At 39.0% G+C, this 15,083-nt stretch overlaps 1 long non-coding RNA gene across 1 annotated transcript in view; it reads right to left on the bottom strand.

The window, feature by feature from the left end:
• Nucleotides 1–1,404: 1,404 nt before the first annotated feature.
• LOC138440512 (uncharacterized) overlaps nucleotides 1,405–15,083 on the bottom strand; it is a 409,718-nt gene continuing 396,039 nt past the window's right edge. Inside the window, exon 7 of the long non-coding RNA XR_011257062.1 lies at nucleotides 1,405–1,517. This is a non-coding gene — a long non-coding RNA (uncharacterized lncRNA). The remainder of the gene's footprint in view (nucleotides 1,518–15,083) is intronic.

Below are 15,083 nucleotides of genomic sequence, written 5' to 3'. Positions count from 1 at the left end.
CAATGTAGGAGATACAAGAGACACAGGTTCAATCCCTGGTCAGGAAGATCCCCTGGAGAAGGAAATGGCAACTCACTCCAATATTCTCGCCTGGAAAATTCCATGGACAGAGGAACCTGGTGGATTGCACTACATGGGGTCACAAGGAGTTGGACATTTCTGAGCATATATACATATATACATACTCATTCAACTTGAATATTAAAAGAAAAACAAGCAATACCATCCAAAAAAATGCTCAGAAGACTTAAATAGACATTTTTCAATGAAGACATACAGATGGCCAATAAACACACAAAAGGATGTTCAATGTCTCTAACTATTAGAGCAATGAAAAACAAAACTACCATGACATATTACCTCATACCAGTCAGAATGGCCATCATGAAAATGTCTACAAATGACAAACGTTGAAGAGTACATGGAGAAAAGGAAACTCTTGTACACAGTTGATAGAAATGTGAATTGGTGCAGCCATTATGCAAAACAGTATGGTTGTTTCATAAAAAATAATAAGTAGAACTAAACCACAGGGAAAAAAAAATGTGAAAGTGACATTGAGATGCTTGCTGTTGTTGTTGAGTCACTAAGTCATGTCCAACTCTTTGAAACCCCATGGACTGTAGTCCTTCAGGGTCCTGTATCCATGGAATTCTCCAGGCAAGAATACTGTAATGGGTAGTCATTCACTTCTCCAGGGGATCTTCCTGATCCAGGGATCATAATTCCACTCCTGGATATATACTTAGAAAAAACAAAATCACTAATTTGAAATGATACATGCATCCCAATGTTCATACCAGCACTACTTACAATAGCCAAGCAACCCAAAAATCCATCCACAGATGAATGGCTAAAGAAGAGGTGGTGTCTGTGTGTGTGTGTACAATGTGCGTATCTATCTATCTATATATCTACATCATGGCATATTACTCAGCCATGAAAAGGAATGAAATCCTGCCATTTGCAGCAATGTGGATGGACCTAAAGAACACTATGCTTAGTGAAATTGGTCAGAGAAAAACAAATATTATAAATATTATATATATGATATCACATATATATATGGAATCTGGAATATAATATAAACAAATGCATATGCAAAATAGAAACAGACTCATAGGTATTGAAAGAAAATTTCTCATTACCAAAGGGGAGAGGGAAGTGCAGAGGGAAATTACGGGTACAGGACTAACAGATAGAAGCTGCTATATATAAAACTGATAAGTAAGTTTTAGGGAACTACACTCATTACCTTGTAAAAATCTACAATGGAATGGCAAAATATATTGGCAAAAATACTGAATCACCATGCTGTACCCGGGAAACTAACACAGTATTGTAAAGCAACTATATCTCAACTTAAAAGAGAAAAAAATAAGAAATCATTTAGTTTATATTTACCTATATAGTGACTTTTCCTAAAACTCTTCTACTTTGTATAGATTCAGAGTTCCATTTGGCATCATTTTCTTTCCTCCAGATGGGCATGTTTTTTTACATTTCTTCATTCAAAACTGAAGTCAAAATAAGAATATTTAAGGTAAATGCAAACTCTAAAAATTCATTATTACATGTTGTTAGCCAGTAAAAATATAATGCAAGGCACATGCATAATCCTTAATTTTGAAATACCTGTACTAAAAATATAAAAAGAAAGAAATAACAGTAATTTTAATAATATATTTTAGCCCAATATAACCAAAATATGATTTTAATAGATTACCATTGGAAAGATTAACAAAATATTTTATATTTTTATAAAATCTTAAATCTTCAATATTTGATATAACTATTTTATAATTATAGCATATCTTAATTTGGCCTCATCACATATCAAGTTCTCAAAAGCTGCATATGACTGGTGGTTACTGTTTGGGGTATCACAAGTCTAAACTATTATGACTGACTTAAAACAATGAAGTATACTTTCCTAAGGTTGGGAACAGGAACTCTAGGCAAAGGAGAAATATTCAATGGGTATTTTGTAGGCAGTTAACAGTGTGTCTTGCCCCAACCTTGTTCTACTAAACATGATTTCTTGTTTCTATTAACAATTAGACCTTCTAGTATGTATGATAATTTTGGATTTATTTACCAAAAATTTTGGTTAGTTAAGACTATGAGACTAAGACTATTATAAAATCTGCTGGTTATCATTTAAATGATGGCAGCTTGCCACACCTTTCCTTAGTACTAAATTACAGAAAAGAAACTGAACAAATTATCCATGTACTGCATGTACCTAGTATTTGGCATAGACCTCTCAGCAAATATGTGAAAACTAAATCTGCCTGACTTAACACAGATCTTTTGCTCATGACCTAGTTCATGAGATCCAACATTCTAAGGAAAAAAAAAAAATTTCTCCAAGGTCTTCCAAGCAACTAAGTATAAATAATCAAATTCCTCTAGTTCTTTGGTTACCCTCTTCACATGAAATGAGCTTAATGATATGGTGGAAGGGAAAGATTTGCCTGGCTGATTTACCTCTTGTTAATCTGAAATAATATTTCCAGTCTGGAGCCTGCTTCCTTGGAAATAAAGGAATGGCATTTAAAGCAACGTGCCCAGTAATCTAGCAGACTCTCCAACAGCTGGCCAGAAGTTGCTGTATAACACAGGGAGCCTAGTCTGGCACTCTGTGGTGACCAAGAAGGGTAGAATCAGGGGAGAAGAGGCTCACAAAGGAGGGTGAATATGTATAAGTATGGCTGACTCGTGTTGCTGTATGGCAGAAACCAACACAACACTGCAAAAATTTTAAAAGAAGAAATATTTTAAAAAATTTTTTCCTTTACAGCCAGCCCATTAAGCTTTATATTAAAATATCAAAATATTACAACAATGCTGTTTAACAAGATAGCCCATATAAATATATTTTCCTAGCATTAAGTAGATATTTTATTTTCTGATAAAATACAGGTGCAAATGAAATGGCACATAGAAGACTGTTCTTCAGTGTTTTTCCTTTTCTAATGTCATTTTAGAAGAAAAGTATACTTCTATATCTCTTTCTAAACAGCACAGGGAACTCAACTCAGGGCTCTCTGAAGACCTAGTGGGATAGGATGAGGTGAGGATGGTGGAGGGAAGCTCTCTGCCTTTCATTATCCCCCCAAGTTTGCTCAAACTCATGTCCATTGTGTCCATGATCCCATCCAGCCATCTCATCCTCTGTCTCCCTCTTCTCCTGCTTTCAGTCTTTCCCAGCATCAGAGTCTTTTCCAGTGAGTTGGCTCTTCACATAAGGTGGCCAAGTATTGGAGCTTTAGCTTCAGCATCAGTCCTTCCAATGTGTATTCAGGATTGATTTCCTTCAGGATTTATCTCCTTGGTGTCCAAGGGACTCTTACGAGTCTTCTTTAGAACCACAATTCAAAAGCATCAATTCTTCAGCGCTCAGCCTTCTCTTATGGTCCAACTCTCTCATACACACATGACTACTGGAAAAACCATAGGCTTGACAACACGGACCTTTGTTAGAAAGTGATGTCTCTGCTTTTTAATACACTCTCTAGGTTTGTCATGGCTTTTCTTCCAAGGAACAAGCGTCTTTTAATTTCATGGCTGCAGTTAACGTCCGCAGTGCTTTTGGAGCCCAAGAAAATAAAATCTGCAATTGTTTCCATTTTTTCCCCCCATCTGTTTGCCATGAAGTGATGGGACTGGATGCTGGAATCTTAGTTCTTGAATACTGAGCTTTAAGTCAACTTTTTCAGCAAGGTTATTACCCATATATATGAAATATATAAAAACAAGCTTTTTGTGGAGGTAGTACATTATCAGTATTTTGATTCAAATGAAATACTGGAAAAAAATTCAAAATTCTTTTTCTTGGAAAAGTGATTAAAAATTGCATTAAATTACATAAAAGTTAACCATCTAGGATCTCATACTTCTACTTAAATAAATGTAAAAAGTAAAAATCTAGTTTATAAATTAATCATTAATTTAAATAATTACTTTAGAATCTTTTGTCAACATACATATGTTCAGAAACCATCTGAAACTAAGACTATTTTCTCATCACTGGGATATATTTAATAATATGTAATCTTCTAAAGTGGAGAAATATAAAATAATATTCACATGAGAAATATTTTATCCATTTATAAATATTGCATTATTTCTTAATGATAAGTTAATTAAAATATTGATAACCTAACCTATCTTGGGATTCCCTGGTGGCTCAGACAGTAAAGCATCTGCCCACAATGCAGGAGACCCGGGTTCGACCCCTGGGTTGGGAAGATCCCCTGGAGAAGGAAATGGCAGCTGACTCCAGTGTTCTTGCCTAGAAAATTCCGTGGATGGAAGAGCCTCGTGGGCTACGGTCCATGGAATCACAAAGAGTCGGAAACAACTGAGCGAATTCACTCACTTGAAATCTATCTTAGATTACATTATGATGTAATGCCTAAAAGTTATATTTTCTAAAACTATATTTGAGGAAAATATTCCACAGGAGAGGTGGAGCAGTAAAAGCTTGAAATTTCATATATTGGCTGCTGTAAAAGGCATAGAGAAAAAGAAATGGTGAAACTACCTCACAAATCTTTGATCTAGGGTTCTGCAACCTCGGCACTATCAACACTTTAGACTGGGTGATTGTTGTAGGGGCTGTCCTGTGCATTGTAGTGTATTTAGTAGTATTCTTGGACTTCACCCACTAGTTGACACTTATTCAGTCACTGAGTCATGTTCGACTCTTTACCACCCCATGTACTGCAGCATACTAGTCTCCTCTGTTCTCCACTATCTCCCAGAGTTTGCTCAAATTTATGTTTATTAAGTTGGTGATGCTAACTAACCATTTCATCCTCTAACATTCCCTTCTCTTTTTGCCTTAAATCTTTTTTAAGATTTTTTCCAATGCATCGGGGTCTTTTCCAATGAATCAGCTCAGGGTCTTTCCAATGAATCAGCTCTTGCGGCCAAAGTATTAGAGCTTTAGCTTCAGCATCAGTCTTTCCAATGAATATTCAGGGTTGATTGCCTTTAGGATTAATTGGTTTGATCTCCTTGCAGCTCAACAGACTCTCAAGAGTCTTCTTTAGAACCATAATTTGAAAGCATAAATTCTTCAGCACTCAGTCTTCTTTAGGGTCCAACTCTCACATCCATGTATGACTACCGGAAAAACCATAGCTTTCATTACATGAACTTTAGTTGGCAAAGTGATGTCTCTGCTTTTTAATAGCTGTCTACGTTTATCATAGTTTTCCTTCCAAGGAGCAAGCGTCTTTTAATTTCATGGCTGCAGTTACCATCTGCAGTGATTTTGGAGCCCAGGAAAATAAAATCTGTCACTGTTTCCAATTTTTCCCTTTCTATTTGCCATGAAGTGATTGAATGTTGAGTTTTAAGCCAGCTTTTTCACTCTCATCAAGAGTTTCTTTAGTTCCTCTTCACTTTCTGCCATTAGAGTGGTATCTTCATATCTGAGGTTGATGATATTCCACTCAGCAGACTTGATTCCAGCTTGTGCTTCATCCAGCTGGGCATTTCACGTGGCATAAGAAATGCCATTATTTTCTACTCTGCATAGAAAATAAATAAGCAGGGTGACAATATAGAGCCTTGTTGTGCTCCTTTATGAATTTTGAACCAACTGATTGTTCCATGTCCATTTCTCACTGCTTCTTCTTGATCTGTATATTATAGGTTCTCAGAAAACACATAAGGTGGACTGGTATTCCCACTTCTTTAATAATTTTCCACAGTTTGTTATGATCCACACAGTCAACGGCTTTAACATAGTCAATAAAGCAGAAGTAGATCTGTTTCTGGAACTCCTTTCTTTCTCTATGATACAATGAACATTGACAATTTGGTTCCTCTGGTTCCTCTGCCTTTTCTAAATCTAGCTTGTACATCTGGAAGATTTTGGTTCACAGAACTGCTGAAGCCTAGCTGGAAGGATTTTGTGCATAATCTTACTAGTATTTGAAATGAGTGCACTTTCCAGTAGTTTGATCATTCTTTGGCATCACCCTTCTTTTGACTTTTCCTGTCCTGCGGCCCCTGCTGAGTTTTCCAAATTTGCTAACATACTGCATGCAGCACTTTAGCAGCATTGTCATTTAGGATTTAAAATAGCTCTGTTGGAATTACATTACCTCCACTAGCTTTGTTCATAGTAATACTTCCTAAGGCCCATTTGACTTCACACTCCAAGAGGTCTGGGTCTAGGTGAGTGAGCACACCATCATGGTTATCCAGATCACGTCTTTCTCATTCTACTGTTTTCCTCTATTTCTTTGCATTGTTAATTTAAGCAGATCTTATCTCTCCTTTCTATTCTCTAGAACTCTGCATTCAGTTTGGTATATTTTTCCCTTTTTCTCTTGCCTTTCACTTCTCTTTTCTCAGCTACTGTAAAGCTCCCTCAGACAACCACTTTTCCTTCTTGCATTTCATTTTCTTCAGGATGGTTTTGGTCACCACCTCCCGTACAAGGTTATAAACCTCAGTCCATAGTTCTTCAGGCAGTCTGTCTGCCAGGTCTAATCCCTTGAATCTATTTGCCACCTCCACTGTATAATCATAAGGGATTTGATTTAGGTCACACCTGAATTATTTAGGGGTGCCCCTACTTTCTTCAATTTTAGTCTGAATTTTGCAATAAGGAGCTCATGATCTGAGCCACAGTCACTTCCAAGTTTTATTATTGCTGACTGTGTAGAGTTTTTCCATCTCTGGCTGCAAAAAATAAAATAAAAAACATAATCAGTCTGACTTTGGCATTGACTATCTGGTGATGTCCATGTATAGGGTAGTCTCTTGGGTTGTTGGAACAGGGCTTTGCCATGACCAGTGAACCTTCACAGATAACATAATCTTGTCATGGCATGGCATAGAAGCTTGCATAACTCATTGAAGCTATGAGCCATGCCATGCTGGGCCAGCCAAGATGGATGGGTCATAGTAAAGAATTCTGACAAAACAGGGTCTACTGGTGGAGGAAATGGCAATCCATTCCAGTATTCTTGCCAGGAGAACCCCACGAAAAGTATGGAAAGGCAAAAAGATGTGACACCAGAAGATGAGTCCCCCATATCTGAAGGTGTCCAATATGCTACTGAGGAAGTGCTGAGGGCAATGGCTAATAGCTACAGAAAGAAAGAAGCAGCAGCTGGGCCAAAGGGGAAATGGTGCTCAGTTGTGGATGTGTCTGGTAGAAAGAGCAAAGCCCAGTGCTGTAAAGAACAATATTACATAGGAACTTCTGGAATGTTAGGTCCATGAATCAAGGAAAATTGGATGTGGTCAAGCAGAAGACGGCAAGAGTGAACATCAACAACTTAGGGATCAGTGAACTAAAATGGATGGAATGGGTGAATTTATCTCAGATGACCATTATATGTACAACTGTGGGCAAGAATCCCTTAGAAGAATTGGAGTAACTCTCAGTCAACAAAAGAGTCTGAAATGCAGTACTTGGGTGCAAGCTCAAAAATGACAGAATGATCTCAGTTCAATTCCAGAGCAAACCATTCAATATCACAGTAATCCAAGCCTATGCCCCAGCTACTGATGCTGAAGTAGCTGAAGCTGAATTGTTCTCTGAGACCTATAAGACCTTCCAAGAACTAAAAAAAAAAAAAAAAGATCTTCTTTTCATTATAGGGGACTGGAATGCAAAAGTAGGAAGCCAAGAGACATCTATAATAACAGGCAAGTTTGGCCTTGGATACAAAATTAAGCAGAGTAAAAGCTAACAGTTTTCTCAAGAGAAAGTTAGTTAAGTCGCTCAGTCGTGTCCAACTCTTTGCAACCCCATGGACTGTAGCCCACCAGGCTCCTCCATCCGGGAGGAGGAGAATCGCAGGATTCTCCAGGCAAGAATACTGGAGTGGGTTGCCATTTCCTTCTCCAGGGGATCTTCCTGACCCAGGGATCGAATCCAGGTCTCCTGCATTGCAGGCAGACACTTTAACCTCTGAGCCACCATGCTGGTGATAGCAAACACCCTTTTCCAACAATCCAAGAGATGACTCTACACATGGACATCACCAGACGGTCAACACCAAAATCAGATGACAGTAACATTCATCTAATAGTAACAATCAAACATCATCCCCTGGGTGTAAGGGGCATACACCCAACTGAATAACACAACCAACTCTTTAACATAAACTGTCCCCAGCACCAGTTCAATCTCAAACATAGATCTGAAGATAAAAGTTCTCAAACTCTGAAAACTGAGACTCTCAGGGTGCATAAAAAGCAATATATTTGTATATCGCAACAGATACAGATAGACATTTCATATTAGTATGTAGATAGATAGATGGGTGGAAAGATGGATATTAGTATTTTAGAAAAGTCTATAGGGTGCTCTGGAGTAAGAAACAGCAGCCCACTCCAGCATTCTTGCCTGGCAAATTCCATGGACAGAGGAGCATGGGGTGCTAAGGTCCATGGGTCACAAAGAGTCAAACATGACTAAGCAGCTGAGCAGGTAAGATGTTCACGGAGAGGGAATTTAAATGATGTAGATATTACTTAGATTTTCTCAGGATACTTCTGTAAACTTGAACAGTATTAGTAATACAAAACTCAGGTATTTAAACAGAGAAAGTAGCACTCCAGGGTCTGGGTTTCTGAGGGCAGGAACATAATATACAATTACCTAGGTTGCACAAGTTATGCCACTTCTTAAATGACACATAATTTAGGATTCTAAAAATCCAATAGAAAATTGGTTTTCCCCTATCTTCATTTTATTGTTCAGATTTTGGGGAGTATTTTTTTGTGGAAAAGAAAATAAAATGAAATTTGGGATTTACAAAAAGAGAAAACAAAATAGCAATATTGCCCCCCAAATAGTAAATGTAAGATATTTAAGAAATCAAAGAAAATTAATATATTTTCACCTTGCACAACATTACATGCATTTTGGGGACAATAGTATAAAAATTGTTATCTTTACCCTTAACTAACCTCAGCCTCCTCTTCCCAGTCCCATAGCGGTCTTTGTCTATTCAGTCAAGCTTCCCTCATCTCTCTCCACCTTCTGAAGAGGGACTGCCTCAATCAAATGAGCTCCTGAAGTTTTAAAATGTTGAAACAGAGACCATGGAAAAATTAAATGAAACACAGAAGCTTCCAGAAGAAGGGAGATGAAGTCTATACTCAGGTGAAGGTGATGGAACCAAAGCAGGAGAGAGGAAAAAAGGACAAGACCAGAGAGGGAAGAAAAGAGTCTTCCAAGTCTGGGTTTAGAGATGATTTGAGCGGGACTTGGAAACAGTGGCACTAGCATTCATGGCCCTTACCTGCCAATAGAGGTTAGACCTAAGAGATGCAAGTTAGATCCCTGGGTCAGGAAGATCCCTTAGAGAAGGCCACAGCAACCCACGCCAGTATTCTTGCCTGGAGAATCACACAGACAGAGGAACCTGGCAGGCTGCAATCCATAGGGTCACACAGAGATGGACATGACAAGCAACTTAGCACGCATGCGCATAGAAACCTAGCCAGTCAGAAATGGGTCTACTTTAAAGTTCTTTTTTGGAGAAGGAAATGGCAACCCATTCCAGTATTCTTGCCTGGTGAATCCCATGGACGGAGGAGCTTGGTGGGCTACAGTCCACGGGTGGCAAAGAGTCGGACACGACTGAGCGACTTCACTTCACTTTACTAAAGTTCTTTTTAAGGCCAAAGTTAAAAGTTTTTAATACTGCTGGTTACTCTGTTTCATTGAATTCAATTCCTTGCAGGGTCTGGAACAGTTAAATCTGAGATAATAAGTAAATCTGTATTATATTACAAGTTTGGAAGTTTATGGCTTTCACTATTTAGAATATGGAAAATAGATTTTTTTTCCTCCCTTTCTGAGGGGAGATCTGGTTATTTGTTTTTTTTGTTTGTTTACTTTCATTAATTTTTGCTTTTGTTACTTTTGTTTATTGAAAGGCTTGATCATTGCCCCTAAACATGAGATTCTTAATTACACATTCATACCAATAGGAAAACTGATGCTTTCATTTAGACAAAATTGATAAAGAAATTATCTCTCATTACATTCAATATATTTTCCCAAAATATATGCTATAAACATGTTTCTGAACTTTAAAAAATACTCTATACTTATATTTTTGTGTGTATTTAACATGAAGTTGTAACTGAGACTGGTTTTGTTCACAAAGATTAAATCTCCCACAAGTCTCCAGCTCCCTCAAATGTGTTTTCAAAACGCATTTTCATAACGTCCAGGCTCCTGTGCCCACAAAAGCCAAGATTCTACCAAATGGTCCCTTGATTTTTTCCCCCTCCAGGTTTCTGCTCAGGACTCAATGAATTAATAATTACTTAGTGACATTTAAAACAATGGAAAGGTGTCTTAATCCAGAGATTCTCAACAGGAGTAGTAGAATTTGCTAGAAACACCTGGAGAGATTTTTTTTTTTATATTCATATATCTGTCTCCTTCTGCCTATCCAAAACCTGATATCTGTTTCTAATAGAACTAATAGCTGTAAAAAATATATACATATATGATTTTTCTTCAGAAAGTTATAGTGATTTTAACATTGCAAGCAGCAGAAATTACCTCTAAACTATTTAACCAGAGAATGCATTTATTGATAATATATCGAGTCGCTCAAAGAATTGCTGGACAGTCTGACTAGCAGATTCAGAACTGAGCAAACCAAAAAAGCCAGGCAAGAGCCAGAGCAGTAATCAAAATCACACCCCAAATCCCAACCCAAGAGAACACTGCTGGGCACTGATTTCCAGAAGCTGCCCCTCTGGGCTCCACTGTAACCAGCTCCAGGCAGTCGGCACAAACATAGCCCAGTCCTTTTGCTCCACCTGGAACATGAAGTGTCAGCCCTCTTCCATCTGACATGGAGATGCATCCTATCCTTCCTCTGTGGTTTACTAGTTCCTGAGTCAGAAGCTGGGTGATGGCTCTAGTCGGCTCAGACAAGCAGAAGTGCTGGGAAACTTAGTGTCTGTCAGTTGCACCTTCAGTGGGGGTTTTTCAAAATTAAGTTTAGTGCATGAGCACATTTCAGACAAAAAAAAAAATACATATTTGACTCTGAGTCCCTGTCAGTATAGTTACTTTGAAATCTTTCTCTTTATTGGTAAAATATGGACTATTAAATAAATATACAAGATTTTTAAGTTTACTAGCAGTCTTTGGGGAGAAGGCAATGGCCCCCCACTCCAGTTCTCTTGCCTGGAAAATCCCATGGGTGGAGGAGCCTGGTAGGCTGCAGTCCATGGGGTCACTAAGAGTCAGGCACGACTGAGTGACTTCACTTTCGCTTTTCACTTTCATGCATTGGAGAAGGAAATGGCAATCCACTCCAGTGTTCTTGCCTGGAGAATCCCAGGGACGGGGGAGCCTAGTAGGCTGCCGTTTGTGGGGTCTCACAGAGTCGGACATGACTGAAGCAACTCAGCAGCAGCAGCAGCAGCAGCAGCAGCAGTCTTTTGGGAGAAAGCAATGGCACCCCACTCTAGTCCTCTTGCCTGGAAAATCCCATGGGTGGAGGAGCCTGGTAGGCTGCAGTCCATGGGGTCGCGAAGAGTCAGACACGACTGAGCGACTTCACTTTCACTTTTCACTTTCATGCATTGGAGAAGGAAATGGCAACCCACTCCAGTGTTCTTGCCTGAAGAATCCCAGGGACGGGGGGAACCTGGTGGGCTGCCGTCTACCGGGTCCCACAGAGTCGGACACGACTGAAGCAGCTTAGCAGCAGCAGCAGCAGCAATCTTTGGAGTTTTTTGTTTTTATCTAAAAATGAATATTCTAAAGAGTCTGTGCTCAGTCACTTAGTCCTGTCCTACTCTTTGTAACCCCGTGGACTGTAGTATGCCTGCTAGGCTACTCTGTCCAGGGGATTTTCTCAGACAAGAATACTGGGGTATTTCTCCAGTATTTCTCCCAAGGATCTTCCAGGGTTTGCCTGCATTGCCGACAGATTCTTTACCACTGCACCACTTGGAAAGCCCAATATTGTAAAGCAGTGGTTTCTAACGTACAAGCAGGTATGTGTTTGTGTTAAGCCCCCAGCCACGTGTGACTTTTTGCGACCCCATGGACTGTAGCCTGCCAGGCTCTTCTGTCCATGGGATTTCCCAGGCAAGAATACTGGAGTGGGTTGCCATTTCCTTCTCCAACAAGCAGTACAAGCTTAACTAAAACAAAGGACAAAAAACAAATCCAATAATAACGAGGAAAACACACATCACTGCAGAATAGTGACCACCTTTGTTTTGCGTCTGTTTTACCACATATATTATAAATCTTATTTTGTCCTTTATTGCTTGTATAACAGAAATGATATTGGCCTGAGAATGAGGAGGTCTGGGTTTAGTTCTGGCTATACTAATAGAAATGGCAACCCACTTCACTATTCTTGCCTGGAGAATCCCAGGGACAGAGGAGCCTGGTGGGCTGGTGTCTATGGTGTCGCACAGAGCTGGACACGACTGAAGCAACTTGGCAGCAGTGGCATGCTACTAATAAACTGTGCGTAAATTTATCAACCTGATTTTAGCTTCTGTATCACTCACCAAAAAATTTTATTCATTTAGTTGTTCACTGTTTATCTTTCCACCATAATACTACTCTCTAAGGATGTCTTACTAACCAATGCATCATCAGTATATAGAACAGAGCCTAGCATAGATGCAGACCCTTAATAAATACCTGTAAACAAATAGATGAAGGACATAAAAGACATGAAAACACTTGGGAAAGTTAAAATATCTATAGAAAGATTTATTTTTCAAGTCATGACAAAAGTAGTCTTTTTCACTTACATCAGTTATATCTGTTGTCAACTCTGCAGTCAATAAAAATATAAACATTTAAGCAAATGCCACAAATATAGTTCTGATTCTGGCAGCAGAAACATATTTCCATATACATAAAGAATTGCACACAAAAAAGTTTTCATGTGTCTTTTACAAAATATTTTTCTTTCCTACAAGTAGAAACTTTCTCTGTTATGAGGACAAGTTCTCTGTAATGAATAATACAAGATCAGAGGAGGACAGCAGACACCTGCTTCTCTTTCCTTGGTGCTACGGTTCACCTAATATACTCTCCTTCTTTCCTTTTTCACAATGATACACCATTGCCACTGGCCTTCCAAACGCTCCTTTAATTTCTTTCTCCTGCTGCACTGCATGATTTTTATGAGGATGAACAAAGAATTACTAGTCCATTTCAATCAGCAGTAAATCTCCCTTTTGCCCTTGTTGCTTCTTAACTGTACTTTTAGTCTTTTTTCTGAAAATGATTAATTCAAGTGGAAAGGTACTATATTGCGGCATCCTTGGATTCTACTTCTTTCTAACTGCTGTGTGGGTGAAACTCAAATGAACTGAACTTGATCAAGACTCTGCACTTTCCTCGGATTAGATCAAATCAGGAGTATAGAGCCTATGAAATTGGCATTCGGAACCATGGGATCCACTCAGAACCTGATATTACACTTTCTTATTAACGTACATAAATTATTTCCTTCTCTGACCAGTTTCATTACTCATACTATGATAATGCAAATTAAGATATCTATAGTTCTCTATGAAATTCACAGTTTACAGTTTGATGTATGATGTGGCCTGAAAAATTCCCTTAAGACTCAGATGATCTTTCTTTGAAATAGAGACAAAAATAATTACAGTATTTCTTACAGATGTAAAAACAAATCTCAAGACTTATTTCATTTTAGTATATAAAAAACAGATATTTGTAACAGAGTTTAAATAAGAGAATGTTTGGTCAACTGAGGTTGAAGAAGCAGTGAATATATATACTGAAGGTAAAGAACCAAGTATTTCAGGTGTTGCTGCTGCTGCTGCTAAGTTGCTGCTGCTAAGTCGCTTCAGTCGTGTCCGACTCTGTGCGACCCCATTGATGGCAGCCTACCAGGCTCCCCCGTCCCTGGGATTCTCCAGGCAAGAACACTGGAGTGGGTTGCTATTTCCTTCTCCAATGCATGAAAGTGAAAAGTGACAGTGAAGTTGCTTAGTCATGTCTGACTCTTAGCGACCCCATGGACTGCAGCCTACCAGGCTCCTCCGTCCATGGGATTTTCCAGGCAAGAGTACTGGAGTGGGGTGCCATTGCCTTCTCCATATTGCTAGCTTTATCAAATGATTGCTTTATGACATGACAGCAATAGCTTAAAAATCTTGGGTCTTGTTTGCTTATCTGTGGGATTTCTCTGGTGGCTCAGATGGTAAAGAATCCGCCTGCAATGCAGGAAAAACAGATTTGGTCCCTTGGTCAGGAAGATCCCACGGAGAAGGGAATGGCTACCCACTCCAGTATTCTTGCCTGGAGAATTCCACAGACAGAGGAGCCTGGCCAGCTACAGTCCACAGGGTCGCAAAGAGTTGGACATGACTGAGCTATTAAGAACAATGTGTTGCTTATCTGCAATTTAAAATGTCTCCTGGCTTTAAAAGTACTATAGTCACTAGCAGACTCTCCAGTCAAGCTCTCTCACACAAGAATTGGTCAAGAATTCAGAACAACCTATCTATCACATAGATACCTGGTTCCAAAAGAAACGGGAAGAACTATTATTTGCATGGCGTTCACAAAATACAAATCATTTCACATAGATGAGGGCATCTGAGGGTTTCCTTGTGTTGAGGAACCCACAGAAACTCAGCTACCTTGAGAAGTAAAAAGATGGATGCAGAAATATGCAAAATAAAAATGGTTTTTGTTGTTCAGTCACTAAGTTGTGTCTGATCTGACTCTTTGTGAACCCATGGACTGCAGCATGCCAGGGTTCCCTGTCCTTCACCATCTCCTGGGTTTTGCTCAAACTCATGTCCATTGAGTCAGTGATGCATCCAATATCTCATCCTTTGTCACCCCCTTCTCCTCCTGCTCTTAGTCTCTCCCAGCATCAAGGTCTCTTCCAGGGAGTTGGCTCTTTGCATCAGGTGGCAAAAGTATTAGAGCTTCAACATTAGTCCTTCCAATGAATATTTTGGGTCGATTTTCTCTAAGACTGATTGGTTTGACTTCTCTGCTGTTCAATGGACTTTGAAGAATCTTCTCAAATACCACATTTTGAAAGCATCAATTC

The sequence above is a fragment of the Ovis canadensis genome, chromosome 5, assembly GCF_042477335.2.
Source record: "Ovis canadensis isolate MfBH-ARS-UI-01 breed Bighorn chromosome 5, ARS-UI_OviCan_v2, whole genome shotgun sequence".
NCBI classification, from domain to species: domain Eukaryota; kingdom Metazoa; phylum Chordata; class Mammalia; order Artiodactyla; family Bovidae; genus Ovis; species Ovis canadensis.
Note: the sequence above shows the minus strand (reverse complement) of the source record. Positions and strands in the feature narration are given on the sequence as shown.